The sequence below is a fragment of the Podarcis bocagei genome (genome assembly GCF_964188305.1).
Source record: "Podarcis bocagei genome assembly, chromosome: 15".
Classification (NCBI taxonomy): Eukaryota; Metazoa; Chordata; class Lepidosauria; order Squamata; family Lacertidae; genus Podarcis; species Podarcis bocagei.
In genome coordinates, this window is record NC_138141.1 from 19662339 (window position 1) to 19676649 (window position 14311).

The window sequence follows — 14311 nt, forward strand, 5'->3', positions numbered from 1 at the left end:
GAAGAAGAAAATGGGCTCCCTGAAAATTAATGTTAACTTCTAACACCAGAGAGAGGAGCCACAGGGAACCAATACAACAATGAACCTAATTTCCCTCCTGTCTCCATTCACAGTATTGCACAGAAGAGGAAAAGTGCTGCCGGGCATTATCAGGGGCCTCATGTTGGCTGTAATTCAGGGCTCCCAGCTGCCGGTCTTTGCCTGCACGGCAAGATAATTATTGAAATACTTCTGGTAGCAAACTTGATGCATTGAAGAACCTGGCAAGTTCACTACCCAGTGGAGAGGTTTCATGATGTTAGGAGGGAGAGAGCAAAGAAAAAATGAAGCCCTACTTCCATGCTGGGAAGCGTGGAAAAGTCTCAAGGTGGTGTGATTGAAGAGAGGACTGGATTCCAAGAGGAATTTGATGCTTTCCATGGGGTAGATGGTGGGGAAGGAACTCCAAGCACCTGAGGAAAACCCTTCATGCTGTCTCAAAGTGGCTCTGGATGATTGGCAACGAACTAGGGATTCAGACTCCAATGGAAAGATGTTTCTAAAAATCTCTTTTTTAAAAAAAAAATATATTTTATTTTCAAATTTTATAATCACAATAATTCAATACTTTCCCAAAAAATACAATATAGACTTCCCCCCACCCCTTCCCTGGATTCCAATTTTCTCCCCCATAATTTCTTGCATCTCATTTTATTTCTCCAAACTCTTTGTTTTCCCTCTTATTTATCTTAATTTCTGATTGTATAATTACATAAATGTTATATCAAACCAGCTAACATTTTAATATATTTACAGTGGACTTTTAAATAGTCTATAAATTTATTCCATTCCTGCTCAAACTTTTTTTCATCTTGATCTCTGATCTTCACGGTCATCTTTGGCATTTCGGCATCATCATCCATCATCTTAGTTATACATTTTCCCCATTCTTTCCTGAAGTTTTTGTCTTCTTGGTTTCAACATTTTCAAACAAAACCATCTAGTGGTAGACTGATTGGGGCCACAGAGGGAATTAGGGACTCAGCACACAGCCCTGCCAGAAACATCTGGTGAGAGAACCACAGAGGGAGTAACATCCAGCTGTTGGGCTGAAATGGCTAGTTCATTCCAGAGATTGACTCCTTTGGGCCTCCGTATACAGTCCAATGGAAGAGGTGACTGAAACTCTTCTAGCAGTGAGGTGGTCTGGAGGACCATAAGGAACAGGAAAAGCTATTTCAGCACCATTTTTTCTCTCTACTGTTGAAGGCAGCATCCCCTTGAATACATCTCCCCTTGTCGCACTGCTTTCCCCCAGGGAAAAACACTATTTATTTTTTTATTTTATTTTTTTAAAAGCTTTTATTGGCCATCTTAGTTTCTTTCCCTCACCAAAGCTCTTCAGAGTTCCTAAACAGTCCTTAGAATGTCAGAAGTGGTTTAAAAAGTTACTAGCAGAGTCAAGAGAGGGGAAATGAGCAGCAGCAGTTGGGCAAGTTTCGTCTGTAATTTTCAACAGCCCAGATTTTTAGACCTCCTTCTTCTCCAGTAAAATTTTGTGCAACTCATCTGCATCCTGACTTGTTTTCACTCTTATCAATATAGGAACAGGGACGGTAGCATTCTTCTCATCAATGGGTGGATTTGGAACACAGACAATGAGCACGTTGTTCTTCCCTGTTCTGGAGCATGGCATCTTAGGAGGCACCAAAATGTTCAGCAATATGTTGCCTAAGTTGGTATCTGCCCGTACTAATAGCTGAATCTTCTGATTTCCTGCATGTTTTAAGTGTAGCGTTCCTATACCTTTTTCTTTAAATTCATTATCTTTCTTGTAAAAAACTTTGCACTTCTTTGAGTAGAAGGCATCATCTTCCTTTATTTCATTCACTACTGCCTTTGGTGGCTCCTCATCTTCTTCATCACCCCCTTTATCTTCATTGCCACCACTTTCTGTCTGAATATCTAGTGCTTTGCTGGAAAATGAAGAAACAACCTTGCCTTGGCTTGTATCTTTTCCAAATAAACTTGCACTTCCAGGAGAGAATGAGAAACTAGGTAATGCACCAGAATTCAGACCAGAGTTGTCTACGCTCTTGCTAAAAGTAAAGGAGACAGTTGACATAGACCCTAGTTTTGGTTCCTTTTTCTTTTCCATTTCTGTTTTCTTTCCTGGTGCATTCTCAGATATGTTGCTATTGAAGAAAAACGTTGAACTCTGCTGAAGATTTGGACTCCCAAATGCAGACCCAGGCTGAGTTCCAACTGTCTTGTTACTGTCACTTTCAGAACCGCTCTCACTACTCATTCCGCGTTGCTCTATCTCAGCTAAATATTTCTCATAGTCTCGGAAAATCGGCGACAGGTCGCAGAGTGGATTGGCATTTATATGTTTTACTATCCAGTCACGCACCGAACAATTTAGAGCGGCTAACTGTTTATGATAAGCATCAGGGCTGCGTGCTTTGTTCTCAGTGAATCCAGAGGACAAGGGCTGCTGGCTCTCACCATTTGCTTCCACACTTACAGGCTTTTTCTCAGTTACAGTATTATTCACTGAACCACTGGACACCACAGAACTAAATGTAGTAGTTGTTTCAGCAGCAGTCTTTAAATTGGTGAACGATGAGCTATTTGCAATGCCGCCGCCGCCATTGGATAGCCCCCCTAAAGGCTTTGTTCCGGTGCCATTGCCAAAGCCAGAAAATCCTCCACCTCCAGACAGCAAAACGAAACCTTTAAAACCTTTAAAAGCTCCACCACTCTCAGCCTCAAACCCCACATTTCTACACTTTGCCTTCTTAATTGCTCTGTTCTTTACAACCTCTTCACTGGCCACTGAGAATGTTCCCACCTCTTCAGTTTCTTCTTCTTCTTGATCCCAGTTCCTGTCAGTCAGCTCCTTTTCTGCTACTCTCTTAGCCATTGTACAGCACTACACCACAAACCAGAAGTTCCTGATCTATCTCCTAATGCTTTCAGAATGCTGGAAGATGAAGCTATGTTTCAAAGAAGGCAAGCAGCAGCTCCTATATATGGTTGATGATGTCATAATGCAGTGGTGGCAAAGAGGAGAGCATCCTCTAGCTTCTGGGATAGTAGCAAGGGTTGTTATTCATAGTCTGTTTTCCCAACAAAAGCCCTTTGAAACCCAGGCACCACACAAATCAAGCAGCTCTTATGCAGTATACACACACATCTTCACAGGAGGAATGTGCTGATGGCGCCGCGGGCGGAGAGAAAGAGGAAGGCGGGAAGCCGGGCACGCGCGCGTGCGCAGCAGAAAGCACAGCTCGGGAAAAACACTATTTAGCACTCAATGGGAGCAAAGAGAAATTTGAATTTTCTCCGGATTGATGTTTGTTCCAATTTAGCACTAAAGAGTGGGTTTTCTCTGGGAAAGGAGCAAGGCAAGGGGAAAACCACTCGGACTGACACCTGGAAAGCATGGATCAAGCAAGTAGACAAGCAGAAGTGCTGGGCTTAGATGGGCCCTCCTGACCTGATCCACCCGACAGGCTCCTCTTATTTCTTCTGGCATCTTCCCTGCTGCCCAAACGGAGCTGATAAGCTCCTTTTTGCATTTGTTATTCTGCCAAGTGTCACGCGTGTGGATGGCATGGTATCAATAAGTAATGGTCAACCCCTGTAGAAAGGGATAACAATGCCAAGACCAGGAAAACCAAGTCTTTTGTTGCTAAACTTAGCTTGACAGTGAAACTATAACAATGGGGGCATGCTGGTTGTTAATGCACCAGCTTCCCCCCCAGTTGAAGCCTTAAAATCATCAGCTATAATTCACTATAAATCCCCTCTCTTCCTCTCTCCACTATTTTTTTCCCCCTTCAGCTTCACATCCAATTCAATTACACAGTGTCTGGGACAGGAAAAAAATGTGTTCACATTGCCACAGTTCAAGCCAGATCATAAATGTAGGAGACAATTACGCAGACGCAGTGGCGACAGAGTAGAGTAGTATATTATGCTGACCGGCTCTGCCTGTCTCCATCCCCCTTTCCACACAGATCCAAAGAGCCACTGGCAAAGCAATTTAGCCTGTTGGAAAAGGGACAGTGTTTAGACACTGGGAAATAATTGAGAGTTTGCGTGCAACGGAAAGGAAGTGGCAGAATCCAAAAAGCAGGATCAGTTCCAAGCTACCCAAGGCAGTTAATTAGCCAAAAACAGTCTTGGGAGGAAAGGTTTATCAAGGTCTGAAAATATCGAGCCTCTTTTACGCACCTCCTGGAGCCAGCAAACCATTTTCCATTGGCTGTCAGGTGGAAATGAGTTGAGCCCGTATACTAACAGGGGACTCTCTCGCCCAAATGACATGGCAGTGGGGATAATTTCATATGGTATGAAAAATCACGATGTGTCGCATATGGTATGCATTAGGGCTGCGGGAAATGAGATGCCGGACTAGGGGAGAGGAATGTGCGTGCATGCAGAAGGTTGCAGATTCAATTCCTGGAAGCATCTCTTGGTAGGGCTGGGAGAGACCCCAATCTCCAAGCCCCAGAGAACCACCACCACTCAATGCAGAAGCAATGCTAAGCTTTATGGACCAGTAGTGTGGCTCATCCACACTTACTCTTTTCCTTGTTTTTTCCAGGCATAGGTCCACACTGTAATGCTACATGTCTGAGCTCCTTCGTACCTTCCTTCCTTTCTTTTTCTTTCCTCCAAGCTTTTCCTGTGAAATCCAGCTCTTTAAAGCTGGATCAGATAAAACATCAAGTTTTCCATGGATTGACGTTTGCTCTGGTTGAGCTTTAAAGAGTGAGTTTTCCTGGGGAAAGCTCCAGAGCAAAAAAAGGGGGGCACTCGGACACAAAGCTATATATAAATTGCAGACCATGCCTGGAAAGAGCAGAAGAAAGGTATGCGTGACTAAGCTCTCAGAATAAGACATATTCCTCTGATTAGATGGACCCTCTGTTCTTAGGCCAGAGAGTGCGTCTTCCAGGAAAGAACAAGCCCCAGCACCCAACCTCTCTCTCGCTTTAGCAATAAGTCCCTGCGGAGTCAACCCTATTCCACACAGGAAACAGAAATCTGGAAGCTTGCCAGCATCCAGCAAAGTGTCCCAAACATTTGCTAGATAAAGTCCCCTTTCTCAGAATTATAAATGCTTGGGGACGTAGGGATGGTGCTTGCAATTTCATAGTGCAAGATTCTCTGAATAGGGCAATTTCCCTTCTGTGGCAGCCAGCATAAATACTACTGGAAATTATTCATCAGCCACAGGGCTCATCATATGGAACTCGGCAACTTGAAATGCTCATTTCAAGCATGACCTGAGTATTCCTCCAATTTTATTCTGAACTCCGTAAGAACTCACCCTACTCTATGTAATGCTCAGATGCCCCATCTCCGATAGCCATCTCAGATAGGCCCTCTGACCAGCAGGGTCAGAAATGAAGGTACATGGAAATGTTCAGGAGACAGAAGGAGAGCTATCCAACCAGGTAATGGAATTAGGAGCCTCAAGCCAGGGAACTGATTCGAATGCTTCCTTAGCCACTATGGGTTCCTTATGCTATGAGTTGTCTGCTGGTGCCAGTGATGGACAGAAGGGAGTGGCTCTATCTCTCTTTCCCCATGCACCTGCTGTAGAACTGGCATTCTTGGAGGATCATGAGAGGTGGGGGAAGAAGGTTCACAGGTCATGGAGGACCTGAGGCTCATAGAGAGGTGGGGGTTGGAACTCATCAGGTCCATAAGTGGCTTTTATTTGATCTGAATTGACTTGAGCAATCCAAGTTTTGTTGCTGATTAGAAATAGCTTGAATTATCCTAATACAATTCAGGGAAATGAGCTTAGATATTCATTAAAATGTGTACACACAATCTGCTCTCCATCTGCATGGGAGTCAGGGCAGGGTACAGCAACCCATCATGACTGAATACTTTGTCAGCGCAGAAAGTCTTGATGTGATGTGTAGAGATCTTTCCTATTCTACTTAATTCAAGAGGATTCTGGAAGCTTCTCTGTGTGAATGAAACTTCATGATGTTTGGGTTATTCCTTCAGAGAAGCTGAGTACAGCTGGTTTAAACTGGTACAGTTATCTCTTTCTGTCAAGGTCAGGCTGACTATAATAGTAGGGACAGAAGGAGCCTGGGTTTCACACTTTCTCTTTCTATCTCTTTTCCTTCTGGTGTGGTGTTCTGTACATAGATAGTGTTAAGGTTTAGTCTTGTTATAAGTTGCTGTAAGTCTGGGTTAAGTCTGCTGCAACGGGATTTCTTATGGACATGGCCAATCTTGAATGTATTGGATTTGTGACTATTATGCTCGTTTGCCTTCAGTAGCGGTAAAACTCTGCTAGATGAAGTACAATTGCCTCTGGTCTATTTTTTTTGGGGGGGGGAATCCTGCAACGTGTTTTTATCCTGCCTATTATACATTGGAATCCACTCTGGATCAATATTGAGTAGAACTTTCACTGACATACTCTTGGTGAGGAAGAGGAATCCAGAGGCCTGTTAAGAACATGAGAAGAGCCTGTTGGCTGGATCAGGCCTCTTCTCACTGTGGCCGGCCAGATGCATCTTTTGGGAAACCTGCAGACAAGATTGGAGCACCAGAACACTCTCTCCTCCTCTATTCTCCAGTAACTGGTACTAACTGTTCCTTTATGCAACAGCTTCAGATCTGGTTCGCTGCAGAGAAGCAGGCATATTCTGAGAAACAACCCTGAGCAAATTTGTCTGAGTTTACCAGACACTCCTCCGGGGGGCTCAGCCAAGGGCAAGAGTTGGTGCTCTAACCCTTTAGCTATTGCTCTAGCACCTTTACCTCTTGCATTTAATCTCAGAGCCCTTGCCTTCAACCTGTGTGAAGACAGATATTGGCAGGTGTATACAGTGGTACCTCTGGTTAAGTACTTAATTCGTTCCGGAGGTCTGTTCTTAATCTGAAACTGTTCTTAACCTGAAGCACCACTTTAGCTAATGGGGCCTCCCGCTGCCATTGCGCCACCAGAGCATGATTTCTGTTCTCACCCTGAAGCAAAGTTCTTAACCCAAGGTACTATTTCTGGGTTAGCGGAGTCTGTAACCTGAAGCGTCTCTAACCTGAAGCGTATGTAACCCAAGGTACCACTGTAATTGGGAGCCTGCCCTCCCAATCACTTTATTTTGCTTGCTTGATAAATCAAGGCAAGCCCCCCCCCCCGTGGCATCACATTCTTTGTTTGTGCCTGGTGCATGTGTGTGCACACCAGGCAGTACCAGGGGCTGGGTGCAGAGGGTGAACGAAACCCACCATGCCAGTTTAATTGTTGTCACTGCTGCCGCCAGGCAAGCACAGGGCATGGAGAGTTCATGGGGCTGCACTGTTATGCCTGCCCACATGGGGGGGGGGAGCAGTGGCGTAGCGTGGGGGGTGCAGGGGGGCCGGCCGCACCGGGCGCACCATCTGGGGGTTAGGGTTAGGGGGCGCAAATCCACGGGTTAGGGGGCGCAAATTACTTGCCTTGCCCCGGGTGCTGACAACCCACGCTACGCCACTGGGGGGGAGAGCCTGTCCAGCCAACATGGCCCTTGGCAGGTGCATCTCCCCAGCACTGACTAGGCGGCCTTTCAGTATGGGGGCCGTGGGTGAGGTGGCAAGGCCAGGCTGGGCTCCCGGGCCCAGGTGGCAGGCAGGGTGGGAATCCCTGTGTGGCTTGCACCCCCTCAAAATCATGCACTCGGGGCTACGGGCCCCCTGGCCCTCCCTGCGCTACAGCCCTGTCCCACTCTGATCCTTAGTCCTAGAAAACTCAATGGGTTTTCATGATATTTGAATGAAAAAAGTTAAATACAACAATTTCAAACTTTTTTTTTTACTGTTGATTTCATTGCTTTATTCTTTTTCTAAACCACTTTGAAGTTTTGTTTCTGCATTCAACTGGACATCTGATTCAAGCAGATCAATTGTTGCATGCATCTCATCAAGATGTCAGCAGATTAAGGAAGTGTGTATTGTAAACGGGGGGGGGGGGGAGAGAGAGAGGAGGGAGAGAGGATACACAAGAACCCCGCTAATCTCTTCTGAAATTTCTTCCAAGTGGAAAGGCCACTGCATGGTACGCTCCCTTATTGGAATTCCTTAATTTATGGGGACTTACCAACCTTGAAATGTCAGCTTTGTGAAATCATTTCCAATAAACCAAATGTTAATATTCTCCAGAAAAGGAACAACAACATCAATTTCTCTAATATTACTCTGAGGCCAGCTTTTTATTTGTTTTTAATGGCGTTGTCTCCTTTCAAATAATCCACGGAGCGATTCATTTTGTGTGGAGCAAAGGGATTTGCTTTGCAAATCTGAAGTTATCCAATTGGCCCCCATGTCCCAAGATATCTGAGATACTGTAGTATCCTAGTTGGAGTGGAGGGGCAACCCAACTATGTAAAATATATTGCGAGATTGTCAAATTCCTTGCAAGATTTTCTTACTCCATATATGCCCACTCTACTGCTTTGGTCTGTGAGGTGGCGCTGTTATAGGTGCCCCATAATACTCATTCCTCATTTGTATGAAATCAGTCTTTGAGTGTGGCAGCACCCAAACTTTGGAACGCTCTGCCCATCGACATCAGATGGGCACCTTTACTGTACTCTTTTCAGTGTCTGCTAAAAGTATATTTGTTTAGGCATGCCTGTCTAGATACGTAGTATGTTGACATGTGTTTTAAACCAGTTTTTAGTTTGCCATTGGTTTTAATGATATTTCATTGGAAAAAAATTAAAAAGTTAAATACAACAATTTCAAACTGCTTTTTTACAGTTGATTTCATTGCTTTATTCTTTTGGTAAGCCGCTTTCAAGTTTTGGTTTTACACTAAAAAAATTATGGACTGAATGAATAAATAAATAAATGCACAACTCTGTACTCCAACAAAGGAGACTGGCCAGGGTGGGGACAGAGGGCCTTCTCGGTGGTGGCGCCCGCCCTGTGGAACTCCTTCCTAGAAGACATCTGAAGGCAGCCCTATTTAGGGAGGTTTTTAATGACTGGTGTTTTATTGCATTATTATCATTATCATTCTGTTGGGAGCCACCCAGAGTGGCTGGAGAAACCCAGCCAGGTGGTGGGCTATAAATAATTTATTATTATTATTATTATTATTATTATTATTATTATTATTATTATTAACAGCCAAAGAGATGTTGATGCTGCCACCACCACCACCCATGTCTTCTGTTGCCTGAGGCAGTTGCCTCACTTTGCCAAATGTTTGGGCCGGCCCTCTTCAATTATTTTTGAAGGCTGACATCTATGGGGAGATGTCTTAATTATCTGGATAAGAAGTTCCTTAGAGAGCACCGATGAACATGAACAGTGTCTCTCCCCTGGTCTTTGATCAAGTGGAATCAGGGTACATAAGCGCTGATGGCATTTGGCAAGAGCTTGATTGAATGTCTTCTTTATGGCACATGCTTCCTGCACTCAGTGTGGCTAATGAATGGTAATTGCACAAGGGACAGCTTCCTTGTTATCAGAACCACCCAACTAATGAGGTCTTGTAAAGCGATCAGCTTGCATCCTCAGTCTACCCCTCTATGAGTTGGGGTGGGGATGTGTGTGAAAATCTACCTGTTATTGTATTTAAACAAACAAGCTCCCTGTTGGCTTGCTAATTGGCTGTCAGAAAAAGCAAACTGGCTTGGGAGAGTGTCAGTTCATAGGCTGCAAAAATCCGCTCGCAGGTAACCTCTGTCTTGAGCCTGGGGGAACAGAGAGCATTGGATTCAGCTGGAGCCACGGTCTCCTAATTTCAGAGCGAAGACTTTGGGAAGATTTTCACCATTGGTACCTGGTGTCTGGATCCTGAATGCCTTCTAAGACACTTCTGCCTGGGCCATGTACCATTTATTTAACTCCAACAGTGTGCTGTTGCTGGAAATAAACATCTCTGGGACTGCAAAGCAACAATTACTGGGAAGAATGCTCCTCTCTGGGCCCTTCTTAAGAGATTTCTGGAGACAACCACCCTCCATTTCTCATCTCAGTTCTTTATTTGACATAACTTGGGGGAGGGGTTCAGCTGGAGCTGAAACATCAATGAATCATCTCAGCAGCACAACGTGACCCCATGCAATTATGGAGTCACACTTCAACATATATAATTAGAGTTAATTATGTTGTTGCACAATGGGTTGCCTCTCACCCCCTACACCCTGGACTTGATGCCAGCAAACAGAGATGGGCTTCCTGAATGTGTGGAGGAACCACACAACTGTTTGAAATCTTTTTTTAAAAAAAAAAATATTTTATTAAGGGTTTTCTTGTTTTACAGTGTAATGCCTCGTATTTTTTTCCCCATGTAACATTTTTACAAATCCGTTTCATTTGTTGAGGCATTGGGGGAGAAGGAAAGAAAAGAAAGGGGGGTGGAGGGAGGGGAGATGGATGGGGGTGGGGTCGGGTAGCCGTGTTTCTATTATGCTTAATGTATGTAGAGTTTGGTGTCAGTGTGCTTGTGTTGTTCACTTGTGTTCCTTTGGTGGTGAGAGAGGTTGGGGTTGGCCTAGGGTGTGATTGTTTGTTTGTGATTGGCTGTGGTGATCTTTGTTTTTGTGTGTGAGTGAGGTGGGTGGGTGTTTTGGATCAGGTTAGCCATATTGATTTGTATGCTGTTGGTGGATTATTGTCATTGTCCTGTTGGGCTGTGTATGTGATAAAGGTGAGCCATACCGGGGTAAAGATGTCTTCTTCTGTTTGTCCCCATGTCAGTTTCAGTTTATTAGTTAATTTTTCTAGTAGGGCTGTTTCTCATACTATTTGGTACCATTGATGCTTACTCCTGACAGGTCTCCCCAGTGTCTGGTTATGGTGTTTCTGGCTGCTGAAAGTAGGTGGGTTATGAGTTCAACTGTTTGAAATCATTTGTTATAAGAATTTTAAGGTCTCAAACATAGAATAGATATTCATAAACCCACACATATCTAAATATATGAACCATGTGTCTGAAATAATACAGGAGAGCAATCCTGAAGCCATTTTGACTCTCCCATTGACTTCAAATATTCCTCTGCAGTAAGGGAGGCAAATGGGGAAAGCCTTCCCATTGTCTTTTTTGCTTGCAAATCTTGTCTTAAAGGCATATTTGTGTATGAATAGGGTGAGCCTGTGACCAGGATTCAGGAACTAAAGTATTAACCATCACAAAAGAATGGCCAGACTGCCCAGGTAATGCAACCAGTGACCATTTTCAGGTATCCTGGCAGGCAGGATTTCTGCTGTAGACTCCCTCTTCTGTGATGTACAGGGATGTTTGGGAGGGTTGTCATGGGCAGATGCAGAGGTAGCTGCTCCAGCACCCAGAGCTGTGCACCCGGGGGTGGGGCTCAGGGATGACACCCTGGGCTGGCCGCACCCATCGCACCCCCTTCCTCCGCCAGTGGTCATGGATTACAGGGAGGACAATTTCAAAAGTCTATATAAGGACCCCTTCATGGATCACTGCCTTGCCGTGGCGAAGGGGCTTGAATAACTCAGAGAAGCTATGAGCTATGCCGTGCAGGGCCACCCAAGATGGACAGGTCATAGTGGAGGGTTTTGACCAAACGTGATCCACCTGGAGCAGGAACCGGCAAGCCACTCCAGTATCCCTGCCAAGAAAACTCCATGACTGCAAGAAGATCAAACGTATCCATTCTTAAGGAAATCAGCCCTGAGTGCTTGCTGGAAGGACAGATCGTGAAGCTGATGCTCCAATACTTTGGCCACCTTATGAGAAGAGAAGACTCCCTGGAAAAGACCCTGATGTTGGTAAAGATGGAGGGCACAAGGAGAAGGGGGCAATAGAGGACGAGATGGTTGGACAGTGTTCTCGAAGCTACAAACATGAGTCTGACCAAACTGCGGGAGGCAGTGGAAGACAGGAGTGTCTGGCATGCTCTGGTCCATGGGGTCACGAAGAGTCGGACACGACTAAACGACTAAACAACAAATATAAGGGCTTGCACACCATTGTTCAGTATTCCCTTCCCTCCTGTGTGTGGTGAGTGAGGATCCTGTTGCAACAGTTCTTTGAATAAAGATCAGGCTTACTAGATGCTTTGCTTCTCAATATACTCTGGTTGGCCTCTGTTGTTTTCTCCTGCTGATAGGGAACCCACTTAAGGACTCTGTACGGGCTCTGGAATACCCCTTAAGGGAAAGGGGGCAGTTTTTCTTACAACACTTTCATGGATTCTGTGTTTGACTCTGGTTTCAGATTTGTTCTGTATTTGCTCACAGTTCATGTTTGTTTTTGGAATTAAAACTTTTTTTATCTTGCCATTCCTCCAAGGAGTTCAAGCTGATATACTGTACTTCACCTCCTATTTCATCTTCAACAACCACAAGCCTGCGAGGTTGTTTAGGCTGTGAGATAGTGATGGATTCATGGTGGTCATGCAGCAAGATTTGTGACTGAATGGGGATTTAAATTCCAGTCTCCTTGAGCCTAGCCCGACACTCTAGTCACTACACCACATTGGATCTCTATTAATGGTGACTCTCATTCTGAGTTGTCATTTATGGTGGTAACAAAACAGCAGACATAAGATATTGTTGCATGCCACCCCAATCTCTGAGTAGTGAGAGACTTTAGTGGTTGTGCGCTTACCAGGGTTAAATTTCCTTGGAATGAAGGTCAGAGGAGACTGCGGTGTTTCGAAGATATATGGTTTTATTCACACATCTATACAACGTGAACACAGAATGGAGGGACTAACGACAATAATGCCCCATCAGATCTTGCTTCTCCATCAGTCACAGCTTGGGATCCAGCACTGAGCAAGGCATATCTCTGTCACCAGCTTTTGCAGCCTGCTGACAGCTCACTTACACAAGCAACTCCCTAGCCCAGCCCAGCCCCCCTCCACCGGTCCTTTTTCACTTAGATGAAGCTAATTGCAACCTGGCTCTTGCCTTTGAAGTATTCATCAGAGCACTAAAATGGCCACCTGGCCTTGCCTTCAAAGAAATTTGTCTGAGCCATTTCCTCAACTTCCCTTAAACTCGTAACAATACTATTCAGGACACCAAGTACACTAAATACTGAAACTGTTGAAACAGAGGTTACTCCTCGCAGGGGAACTCTGGAGGGAGAGAGGGTTAAGGATCCGTGAAAATAAAAGGATTATCTGCATCCTCAGTAAACTACAAATCCCAAAGTTCTTTGAAAGAAGCATAGCCGGTCCTACTGTCTGAAAAAGTAAGGAAAGCTGACTGAGCCTCATGAAAGGGAATTAAATGGTTGGTGGTCTATTATTCTATTTGTACTGCCAGGGTGAGTAATAAGGTCTTGTGGGATTTTCTGCCTAACTTCCCAAAATACTGTATCTTGACCAGATTTGGGCATTCTGCACTTTGACTTCAAGAGAGCTGCTCCTGTTCGGGCAGCAAAATGTCTTAGGCTCACCCTGGAGATAAAGGGAAGTCTTCTTTCTGCACAAAACTGCTCCATTTTGGGGAAGCCTCGCTCCTCTTTTCTCTTGCTTTCTGAGAAATTTTGCTTGTAGGTTTTTCCCTGCTTTTGCACACACTGTACGAACCTGCTCTTCACGCCTAGCTGACCACATCCACAGAACTTGATTGTTACATTGTTACATGATATGATCAATCATTAGTAACAGACATCCCAAGCTCATGGAAAACAAACTGTACTTGCTCTCCATGCCTAGCTGACCATAACTATAAAACCCGATTGTTATATTGTTTGTGCCAATTAATCCCTAGTTACAATTCAATTAGGAGGCTTCATGCCTGTCTAGTTCCAGCTCCGATTCTCAGCCTTCTCTCCATCAATGATAAATGATCACATGTAATCCCCACCTTTCACATGTAATTCCCGCCTTAGTACTTATGTTAACCAATTACAAGTTTCTGTGTGTATGTATCAACCAATCAGCCACAGGCACACTTTTGGCAATGCTTGCAATATTCAATAAAATAGGCTCTCAGGGTCCGCCCTGACAGACGCCTCATGTTACACCTGCCTCTCTCGTCTCCCATGATTTTTCATTTCTACATGGAGAGAAGTCACAGAAGTCTTGAAACACTTCTTCTTCTTGTATCTGCCGTTTAGTCATTGAGCCAGGTTATTCTGGACATTATCCTTGAGTAAAGCACATGAAGTCAAGTCTATTGGAGGTGGAGCCTTTTATTGCCTGTAGCAGCCTTTGCCAACATGGTGTCCTCAGATGTTTGGACTACAACCCCCATCAATCTCAGCCAGGAGGGCCATGCTCCCATCAGCACTGGAATCATACAGCTGGGGTTGGTGGGAACTGTAGGCCAAAATATCTGAAGGGCACCAGGTTGATGAAGGCAGCTCTGAAGCTTT

General features: G+C 44.7%; 1 pseudogene across 1 annotated transcript; it reads right to left on the minus strand.

Annotated features, from left to right (window-relative positions):
* Window positions 1-1485: 1485 nt before the first annotated feature.
* On the minus strand, window positions 1486-3258 carry LOC308574039 (nuclear pore complex protein Nup50 pseudogene; annotated as a pseudogene). Its single transcript has one exon. The product of its transcript is annotated as a nuclear pore complex protein Nup50 pseudogene (transcript).
* Window positions 3259-14311: the final 11053 nt, after the last annotated feature.